The sequence below is a fragment of the Phaseolus vulgaris genome, chromosome 4, assembly GCF_051622355.1.
Source record: "Phaseolus vulgaris cultivar YP4 chromosome 4, ASM5162235v1, whole genome shotgun sequence".
Classification (NCBI taxonomy): Eukaryota; Viridiplantae; Streptophyta; class Magnoliopsida; order Fabales; family Fabaceae; genus Phaseolus; species Phaseolus vulgaris.
This window is the reverse complement of record NC_143501.1, coordinates 42,172,863-42,184,806: the sequence shown is the minus strand read 5'-3', so window position 1 is coordinate 42,184,806 and position 11,944 is coordinate 42,172,863. Positions and strand designations below refer to the sequence as shown.

At 35.5% G+C, this 11,944-nt stretch overlaps 1 pseudogene; it reads left to right on the top strand.

Moving 5' to 3' along the window:
• Nucleotides 1-708: 708 nt before the first annotated feature.
• Nucleotides 709-4,014, top strand: LOC150028090 (receptor-like protein EIX2; annotated as a pseudogene).
• Nucleotides 4,015-11,944: the final 7,930 nt, after the last annotated feature.

Here is an 11,944-nt window from a genome sequence, read left to right as displayed (position 1 = left end):
AGAGGTTGAACTAGATAATTATATTTCACTATCTCTTTAATAAATAAATATTTGATATTCTGAACTAATTTTAAGTTGTTATATTTTTAGTATTTCATAGATATACAATCATTTGACTTGGAAGCAAATTACTACATCATATGAATATGTACAACATATTTTATTAATTTTTAGCACATTAAAATAATTGACATACTATATTAGTTTTTGAACCTTTCAATTGTTTTTTTTTTCAATATATATAGAATTCACCTTCTTAGTGATTGAAAATCGCAAGTTTTACTGATGACTCGATTAACTACAATTTAAAAATCATTGTTAAAAGGAAATTTATAATCGTAGTGTTAGCATTATTATTGTAACGATAATGGTTTAATATAATAAAATAAAGAAAAAATATTGATAAGATAGCCAAAAATAAATAATTACATACCCAAACTATTATTTGGTATATTGAAATATTGAGTTTCTTAAACGGTAAAAATCATGCTATAAATCAATTAAAAAGAAAAAAAAAATTAAGAAAGAGTCTAAATACTGTATACATATTTCAGAACTAGAGTCAAAGTATTAGAATATAGATAGAATTGGAAAACGCGTAACATGGAATTACTCAGCACCTTCATTGAATTGGATACTATAGTAAGGCTCAGTAGCACTATAAATACACTCTAAACAAGTTTTATATGCATACCCACTTAACACTTCTTTCTATTACACAAACACCCTCTCTCATCTTGAATTCCTCCCTTTTCATCACTGTCTTTCTTCTTCTATGTTGGGTTTCTCTTTGTGAGTGTAGAGACACAGTGTGCATTGGAAGTGAGAGAGAGACAATGCTGAAGTTGAAGCATCATCTCAAAGATCCTTCAAACAAACTTTCTTCTTGGAATGCTACTGCCAATTCCAATTGCTGCCAGTGGGATGGTGTTGTCTGCAACAACATTACATCCCACATTGCAGAGCTTCACCTCAACACTCCATTTCCTAATTTCGATGATTATGAATTTTACGAAAAAGTTTACGAAGAATTATACGAAGAGTATAGTAGACAGGCGTTCGGTGGAGAGATAAATCCTTGTTTGGTTGATTTGAAGCATTTGAATTACTTGGATATCAGCGGCAATGATTTTGGAAGCACTCCAATTCCTTCTTTCATTGCAACAATCACTTCCTTAACTCACCTCAACCTTTCTTATGTTGGATTCACGGGAAACATTCCTCCCCATTTTGAAAATTTCTCAAATTTGCTCTATCTTGACCTGAGCTCCAATGAATTGCTTGGAGGAGGTATGCCAATTCCTTCTTTTCTTGGGAAAATGACCACTTTAATTCACTTGGACCTCTCTCATTCTGGATTCATGGGAACATTCCTCCTCAGATTGGAAATCTCTCAAATTTGCTCTATCTTGACCTGAGCACCAATGACTTGTTTGGAGGTATGCCATTTCCTTCTTTTGTTGGGAGAATGACCACTTTAATTCATTTGGACCTCTCTTATTCTGGGTCCATGGGCAACATTCCTCCTCAGATTGGAAATCTTTCCAATTTGGCCTATCTTGGCCTTATGTATGTTGCCAATGGGACAATTCCCTCTCAAATTGGGAATCTCTCCAATTTTCTCTACCTTGAACTCAGAACTTAATTTCTATTTACAGAAAATATTGATTGGATATCAAGTCTTTCAAAGCTTGAATACCTCGTTTTGGAAGGAGCAAACATATCTCATTCGACTCTTCCTTCTTTAATGCACTTACATTTGTTAAGTTGTATCCTCCCTCACTATAATCAATTATCCTTTCTTAACTTTTCGTCTCTCCTCTCTCTTGATCTTTATGATATTTCTTATTCTTCTTCAAATTATTTTGTTCCAAAGTGGGTGTTTGGACAGAATAAACTTGTTTCTCTTACTTTGCTTTTTAACAATATCAAAGGTCCAATTCCTGATGGTCTTCGAAACCTCACACTTCTTCAAAATCTTGACCTGCGTCAAAATTCATTCTCATCGTCTATACCTAATTGGTTTTACGATAGTCTTCATCTTCTTGGACCTATCATTCAACTTTTTACAAGGGACTATTTCTCATATCTTTGGAAATGTGACTTCTATGATTGCACTTGATCTGTCACACAATGAACTTGAAGTTCCAATTCCAATTTCTCTGGGAAATTTGACTTCTCTTATTGCACTTGATCTATCAAGAAATCAACTTGAAGGTCCAATTGGAGAACTTCCAAGATCACTTGAAAAACTTTCATCGTTGAGAACTCTTATTTTGTCATCAAATCAGCTTAGTGGAAATCCATTTGAAAATCTCCGATCACTCTCTAAATTGTCACACCTTGACATTGGTGATAATTATTTTCAAGGAATTGTCAAGGATGGTCATCTTGAAAATCTGACCAACTTGAATCATTTTTATGCATCAAGAAACAATTTAACTTTAAAAGTGAGTCCCAATTGGCATCCTACTTTTCAACTTACCAATTTGGATATGAGCTCCTAGCAATTAGGTCCTAACTTTCCATCATGGATTCAGTCACAAAACAACACTCTTCAATGTATAGGGATGTCTAACACAAGAATTTCAAATTTTATTCCTTCTTAGTTATGGGTAACATTTTCTCAAGCAAATTTTCTAAACCTTTCTTACAACCATATCCACGGTGAGTTTGGGACTACTTTAACAAATCCAATATCTATCGATATTGTTGATCTAAGTGAAAATAACTTATGTGAAAAATTGCCCTATCTTTCAAGTGGTGTAGTTTCTTTAGATCTTTCAAGCAACTCATTCTCCAAATCCATGGATGAATTTTTATGCAAAAATCAAGACAACCAAATAATGGAATTAGAATTTCTCAATCTTGCATCAAGTAATTTGTCAGGAGAAATACCCGACTGTTGGGCCATTTGGCCATATTTAGTGGATGTAAATTTGCAAAGCAACAATTTTGTTGGGAAATTTCCCCAATCCATGGGTTTATTGACAGAGTTAAAGTCTTTATGCATCCGTAACAACTTGCTCTCAGGAACATTTCCTACAATTTTGAAGAAGACCAATAAATTGATTTTGTTGGATCTTGGCGAAAATAAATTTTCAGGAATAATTCCAGCTTGGGTTGGAGAAAGTCTTTTAGATATGAAGGTTCTTATCCTTCAATCAAATAGATTTTTTGGTCATATTCCTGAGAAAATATGTGATATGAGTCTTCTTCAAGTGTTAGACCTTGCACAAAATAATTTGACTGGAGGCATACCTACTTGTTTTAATAACTTGAAGGCCATGACAAAGATGAACAAATTCATGGATTCTCATATCATTTGTTCTGCTTTAAACTATAACCGTATATATATGGGGTTTAGTATAGTCGACGTTCTTCTTTGGCTGAAAGGAAGAGGAAACGAGTACAAAAGTTTTCTCGAATTGGTAACAAACATTGATTTGTCCAATAACAATCTAATAGGAGAAATACCAAGGGAAATCACAGATTTAAATGAATTGAGATTTTTGAACTTGTCCCACAACCAACTAACTGGTCATATTCCAAGAAGGATTGGTAATATGGGATCATTATTGTCCATCGATTTCTCAAGGAATCAACTTTATGGTGAAATCCCTTCAACCATTTCGAATTTGAGCTTTTTGAGTATGCTAGACTTGTCTTATAACCATTTCAAGGGAAACATTCCGATAGGAAATCAATTGCAAACCTTTGATGCCTCAAACTTTATCGGGAACAATCTTTGCGGACCACCACTATCCATCAATTGTTGCTCCAATGTGAAAAATACTAATTTTGATATCAATGACAAAAGGAAACATGGAGTGAATTGGTTTTTTGTGAGTATGACATTTGGATTTGTCATGGGATTTTGGATAGTAGTAGGTCCTTTGTTCATTTGTAGACATGGCGTTATGCATATTTCCATTTCCTTAATCATTTGTGGTTCAAACTTCAATCAATTCTCTGATGCAATATCATTGTGTAATCTTGTTGTAAAATAAAATTGTCATGTGACAAGAAAGTTAATTTACTTTACAATGTATTTGTTGGTTGATCATATTTTAGGTCATTTATGTATATTTATTTTTGAAATTCGAGAGCGTTATGTAAATTTTGTTAATGGATGTTGATGTTAAAGAGTCATATGTTGAACTTATTATAAATAAAATCTTGTTAATTTTGTCATAAAAGTAAGATCAACAAATTGTAATCTTCTATTACAAAAATTGGACAATGTGGATTTCATTTTTTCTACATAGAACTCTTGTTGAAAAGAATTAAAGCCATATATTTAGTAAAAGGCTTAGGTTAATATTATATATGGTGGTAATGGTTAGCATGACTTACAATCAAATTTGATTTGATTAACATTGAATTTCTCTAGGTTGATAAGTTCTTAGACCATTTCTTTCTTCTTTGAATTTTTTTATAGAAGATGTAAAATCAGTAAGTTGTAACACTATGTTGAAAAATATTAGATCACAGGATTAAAGTTGAAATAGTTTATACTTTTGATTAAAAGTTGCGTATTTAGTTAGTTACTTAACTTAATATTATGTTTCAATATGTGTATATGTTCGTAACTTTAAAATTGTCTCATTAGATATGACATGACTAACATATTAAATTATTATTAATATATTAATTTTTATAAGATGATTATAGTTCAATAGATAAAATTGTATAAACATAATATTTTTAATAATACCATAAGTAATTAATCACTCTAATAGCCTAGTATTTTCTGTCTCAGAGGCACAAGGCAAAAAGAATTAAGATCAAAATAGGTAAATTACAGTATTATTGCATCTTCAACTTTTTTATTAGACCTATTTTCTTGTTCATCTTCTATCTAGTTCTAAACCATTAATTCAACTAGGAGTTGAAATGAAAATGGTGTTAGAAATTGTAATTCACTGAAGTTTCTTAGACCAATTAGTATCTTAGTTAATTAATACTATATAAAGTATCTTTTATTAAAAATATTTTTTTTTATCAGCAATGAATAAATTAAATAACAGAGATACTTAAGGGGTATCCCAACCCATATACAAACCCACAAGGTACTCCCCCTTGTGGTCTAGAACAAGAAACAACCATTATGTGGTATAATCTGCACCATAACAACAATCTGGTTACAGATTCTACACCAGCATTTACAAAAAATCACAAAAAAACCAGCACCCCTTCCTACATTGTAGCCTTGAAAAAAGGAGGAGCACATTATGTAGCTGCAGCCACTAAGGACTACAACGAGGGATACACCAACATCACCTAACAAATTAATTTGACTGTGGCAGCAACCATATTAAAGATATATAACATTCCAAGTTATGCAGAAAAACTTGCTAATTAGCACAATCATTGGTAGCACCAATCAGACCTTACCATAGCATATATAAGCCCCTAGCCAACTTTATATCAGACACCTTAGCATAAACAGAAGCTCACTCCAACGTTGCCAACACCTTAAACTATTCTTATCTCAATTCCAGTATGACATCAACTCAAACGTGCCAGTCCTTTGCCAGTGACAGTATTTGGCATAGATACTTAAGTGAATCCCTCAGAGAGAATCCCTTTTTCATTTAGAATTACAGGGCAGTATCTGATAATCTTCCGCAATACCACTTTACCTTCCTCTATTACAGTCATAAAAAAAACCTTCCAGCCTCTACATAGTTGAGCTCAATTCCTAAACAATCCACTATAGATTCCAAATTTTCATTACCAAAAAACTCCCCTGCTTCAATATAAAAATTGTCCATACTCCAACCAGAACAATACATTCCCAATTGAAAAATCACCTGCACCCCACCTTTTCCATTACCTGCAAATCCTTTTTGCTGGTCTGCGTGGCAACACCATATTACTAGCCACGCCTTTCACCCCTTAAAAGTACATCAGCATTAAGCTCCCCCTCATATTGATAATGTATCCTTCCAGTTCTGAATTCACATTTAATCACTTGCCAACATCCTATTACTTGAAGCTTCTACAACAAATTAGTGGATTTAGAGTCCAGTCCTTAAAGACCAATGAAACTGGTCTGAGTGTAGTTTACCTCCAGCAGCCACGACCCAGAGCAAACACCTTCCCCACAGTAGCCTTTGGCAAGGCACGCAACAACCCTGCAAAACTACTCCTCTGTGGCACCAAAAAATTGATAAGTGCTTAGAAAAGTGATATCCACATTTTGACCCGTGATTCAGCAGCACCAGCTACCTACACAATTAACAGGGTTGAAAAATTTGAAAGTGGCCCTCCATTGTACACCTAGAGCCAATCCCTCCAAAGCCTCAGGGGCATGTTCTGTTCGTGCCCAACTACTCCAACTTCATCACAACCTTCTCACAAGAGAAATATGTTGAAAAAAAACCTTTACATCCTCATCACAACACCCTTTTTAACTGGAGGGATTCCAATATATCAGACAGGGAGCTCTCCTTCAAGAGCTCAGCTATCGTCCAGCACTCCAGCTAGCTGATTCTGATAACTGAACATCTAAAACCACTTACTAGCAACCACTCACTTTGAACTTCTAATACAAATAATTCGATTTAGAATCCAGTCAGCAAGAGTGTAATTAAAATCGTGACTTTTGTAATTCAACCATTGCCAAGACTTGAGCTGGACCATCATGAAAATATCTTCCCCATCTAGAACACCTTGTTTGAAAACTATCAAGTTCTTATGGTCCCAAATACACCTCACTATGGTAGCTCATACTCCTTCCCACAAAAGATTTTGCTTGCTATTCAAGTGTGGCAAAAAGAAGCTTTCAAAGTGTTTTGATAGCTCATTGTGTTGAACAAACGTAATTCCTATCCACTTAAAGCATAGCGTCCACACCCTCTGGGCGAAAGGGCATTCAATGAAGATATGTTGGCAAGATTCCTCCTTCCTTTGGCAGAAAGCACACAAAACTGTGTTTAGCATTATCCCTCTCCTTCTCAGACACGTTCTAGTTGGCACTCTACCAAGGAGAACCCTCCAAGCTGTGATAATAATATTAGGAAACACTTTTATTTTCCAAAGGGACTTGAACACTTCCTGATGGGGGTTGCTGGCCCTCTTCGCTAGAAATTCATATGCTAAACTAACAGTATAGGACCTTGCTTCTTCGCCCCCCCCCCCCCCCCCCCCCCCACGTCAGTACATCTCTATGTTCCCTTGACAGCCTTACCTGGGATATGTAGTGTAAGAGATTAGTTTCCAACAAGGTTTCCCATTCAAATATATCCCTCCTCCATCTCAAGTTCCAATGCCATTCTACATTTACCCATTCTCCTACCTCATTCACCTTTAGACCCTGGTTCAAGGACAGAGTGAACAACCTAGGGTAGAGGGTCTGAAGGCTGTTGTTTCCTATCCACACATCCTCCTAGAATTTCACTTTATCGCCGCCTCCAAGTTTCCATGCAATATGTTGCTGGAACCATCCTTCACCTCCTCCCTCTTTACATACTTTTTTGGAGGTCTCTCCACCACCAAGACTGTGTTTTCACTGGGGTACGCAATCCTTCTGTGACCATTCCATATTTTGAAGCCAACAAGTCCTTCCACCTTCCTTCCTCGTTTGACACTAACCTCCATCTCCATTTGGCCAAGAGGGCAAGGTTGAATTTGCGAATATCTCTGATCTCCAAGCCACCATCCTCTTTCGACTTACATACATCTTCCCAGCTAACCCATTGTATTGGTCTCTTCTCCTTCCCCCACCCCATAGGAACCTCCGTTGGATACTGGTTATGTTCTTATATATTGACTCTGGTGCTTTAAAAATGGATAGATAGTATAGCGGGACCGAGGAGATAACTGTTTTGACAAGAGATATTCTCCCTGCCAGAGACAAGAATCTTCCTCTCCAATCATTGAGTCTAGCTTTCAGTTTGGTTAGAACAGGCTCCCAAAACTTAACCGTCCTTGGATTTCCTCTCACTTTTAAGCCTAGATACTTGAAGGGGACTCTCATCTGAGCACAATTCAGCATCTTTGCATAACTTGCCACAGCATTTCCACCAACGTTTACTCCAACAATCTTAGACTTGTGAAAGTTTACCTTAAGGCCTGAAGCTATCTCGAACCCCCTTAGAATCGCCTTCAAGGTTACCACATTACTATGTGACTCCTCACATAGAAAAAGGGTATCATCTGCAAATTGCAGGATACACAGTTCTACCTCCTCTCTACCAATCTTAACCCCTGACAACAGACTGGCCTTAGTTGCTTGCCTTACTAGCTCAGGTAGCCCTTCTGTAACCACAATAAAGAGGAAAGGTGACAATGGGTCACCTTGCCTTAATCCTCTTGTTGGCTTGAACTCCTCTGTTGGGCTCCCATTCACTAGCACAGAGACTGTAGACGATTCCATACATCCTCGCATCCACATTATCCACTTATTGTGGAACCCCAGCTTGTAAAGCATATCATAAAGAAAATCCCACCTGACCGAATCATAGGCTTTTTCAAAGTCCACCTTCAAGCATAAGCCACTCTTCCCACACCCTTTGAGGTCCTCTAAAGCTTCATTCGCCATGAGCACACTATCTAGTATTCCTCTTCCTTTTAAGAATGCATATTGGCTTTCTTCTACTACAGAGTTTATCACTTTTTTTATTCTTCCAGCTAGCACTTTTGCAATTACTTTGTAGATAACCCCTACTAGTGAGATAGGTCGATACTGCTCCAACTTAGATGGGTCTTTAACCTTTGGGATCAATGCTACAAAAGATGCATTGCATCCCTTAGGGACAACACCTGTATCATAAAACAAGGCCATAACATTGACGATGTCCTCTTTTATGAACTCCCAACTTTTCCTGATAAAATTAAAGTTGAACCCATCAGGTCTTGGGCTCTTTGCTCCTTCACACTGCCACACCGCTTCCTTGACTTCCTCCACTCTGAAAGCAACAATGAGGTACTCATTGTCTTCTGGAGATAGAGTTCTAAACTCTACTCCGTCAAGCCTTACCCCAAAATCTCTAGTTGCTTTGAACCTATTCTCAAATACCTTTTTTGCTTCAACTCGAACCGTGCACGATTCCTTGCACCACTGATCCCCAACCGCTACACCCTTCACTTTGTTCCTCCTTCTTCTCCATCTAAGATACGAATGGTAGAATTTGGGGCTCGAGTCCCCATACTTGAACCAACTTACTCTTGCTTTCTGGCATATAAGGGAGTCTATTTTCCTATCAACCTCTTTTATTAAAAGTATACATTTGAAAATAATATAGAACGTTATCTTTTTATAATTTCTTTCTTTTTAATTGTGTTTGTGATTTCTAACCAATTAGTATCAAGATCAAGGTCGATCCATCGACCTTTGAGGTGTGTTCTTTAATTGAAGAACCTAAATCTTCAAATAAGGTGAAATGTTGAGTTTGAGCAATGTTGTTTGTAGCACTTTATCAGTGTTTGATGGAAAGAATTTTGATGATTGGAGGGTAAAGATGACTACCATATTTGATTTTCAAGATGTATAAGAAATTGTGTAGTTGGGATTTCAGGAATTACGAAACTATGATACTACAAAAAAAGACAAAAAAAAAATCAATTATCAATAAATATTATATTAAATAGGAGTATTAGGGATATTTTCACCCATTTACAAAATACCTACAACTATACATAAAACATAAAAAAAAAAACAATTCCTACTCACAACCCCTCAATCTGTGGTGATAATTATCTACTCATTCCTTACCAAACTATTGTGATCTTATCCAAAAATTATAACAAAACATTCCCAACCTACCACCAATAGAATTTCAAGAATTAGAAAATATAAGGAAAGATTTGTTTATGGAAGATTGCATAGAAACTCCAAGTTAGCATACCAAACTTGTTTCCCTGCACATTGACAGTAACCAGGCAAGCAAAAAAATGGTACTCTACCTTTGGTGTTAGTTATTCCTGCAGGTAAAATAGGTTTGTAATTCATGATTGCACACTCTTTTTTTATTTTATTAATGCTCCTTTAGTCATAGAATTAACTGGGCTTCAAGACTTGCATTACCTCATAACTATCAAATTTTAGGCTTCAAATTGCATTATCACTACATATACGTGTGTTATTTTCATGTACATGAGGAAAGATGTCAAACATAAGAACCAATTAACATATGAAAAATTAATTTTTTTATTGAGGTTTGTAATCCAAAATTCAAAAAACTTTATAGTAAGGTAGAATTCTTCATTCATCAATGTGTTGATGCTACTACTTTTGGGAAAATATACATTGCCACTACAACAAATCAAATGTGAGATATTTTAGTTAAGACCTATTGTGGTTTTGACAGGACAAAGACAGTCAAGTTACAGAATTTAAAAAGGTAATATGAGTTCACAAAAAAAAAAATCAATATTATCTACCAACTTTTACCCAAAGACCTGAATCCATAGGTAAATTAAGCATTATCTACGAGTATTACACATGAACAACATTACTTACGAATATTACCCACAGATTTGAATCTGTAGGTAAATTTAGCATTACCTACAACCTATTATCCACAGATCTCTATTATCTACCAACTACTACCCACAGATCTCTATTACCTACCAACTTTATGCTAGAATGTATGGCTTTAAACTAGAGGGGGTTGAATGGTTTAAAGAGGGTTTTCGCAAAGTTTTAGTCTAGAATGAAATTCCTTTGAGAAAACTTGATTCAAAACTCAGTTTGCCAAAAACACCAAGCAATTTAGCACAACACCAGAAAAACAATCGGTTGTTTCGCAGAAACAATCGGTTCTTTATACCAGTTAAAATATACAAACTGAAATTAAAGATTTTAAGGGATAGAGAAATTGCACACACGGTTTATACTGGTTCACTCTTAAACCAAAAACTACATCTAGTCTTCCCAGAAACCACTGGGGGAATGCATTAAGCAATCAAACCTAGATTACTTACACACACCACCAAAGAAGTGACCTTGATCCCCTCAAGACACACACTTCCTTTGGCTCAGCACATACACCACCAAGAAGGTTGATCTTTACAACCTCAAGAGCACACAACACTTCTCGACCTAACACACCAGAGTTTACACAAAGTACAGAAGGATTACACTTGTTACAAAATGATCTGAAATCAATACAAGATGAAAATCCTATTCCACTCTCTCTTGATCAAAGCAATCTCAAAGCAATCTGTAACTCTTGAAAGCAAAATCAGTGAAAAACTCAAATATGTTTTTCTATGATTAAATCTCCGTTCTTGTTTGTTACAAAAGCTGAACAAACTCTTTATAGCTTTAAAAGATTGGTCAAAGCATTTAAAACAGGAGTGCATTCAGTTATAAAATCATTTAAAGCTCAGTCAAAGCACAAAACAGTTTTTTGTTATGGTTTGAAAACAAACAATCGGTTGAATGTGCGAATCAATTGATTGTTTTGGTTTGACAGCAAGTCAACCACCAAAAACACTTTTCAAACTTTCTCAAAACACCTAAGTATAAAAAAAATCGGTTGTTTCGACAAAACAACAGGTTGTTTTTTCACTTAGTTTGGAAAACACTTTCAATTCAAAAGGTTTGAGAATGCTTAAGCTTTTGATTCAATTAAGAGTGGATTTACACAGATAATATACCCTAGATCCTATTCTAAAACACCTCAGCAACAAGAAGCACATCCGGCCTTCTATCAAACTCAAAGGATTTGGATTCTTCAATTCTTGAACACACTTGATTCAAGAATCTCCCCCTATTTGATGAAGACAGATCCCTGGTTGCTTGTGTTGGATTTGATTGAATCTGAAGCAGTTCTTGCAAAACAAAGTTTAAGCAAAGCACAATATCTCTGATAGAAGAACAAAAAATACATATCAGCAGTATTAAAAACCAGTCTATCGGCAGAAATAAGGCTCACTTAAACACCACATCACAACATAGAGTTTGCAAAAAATAAAAGATAATAAAAGACAA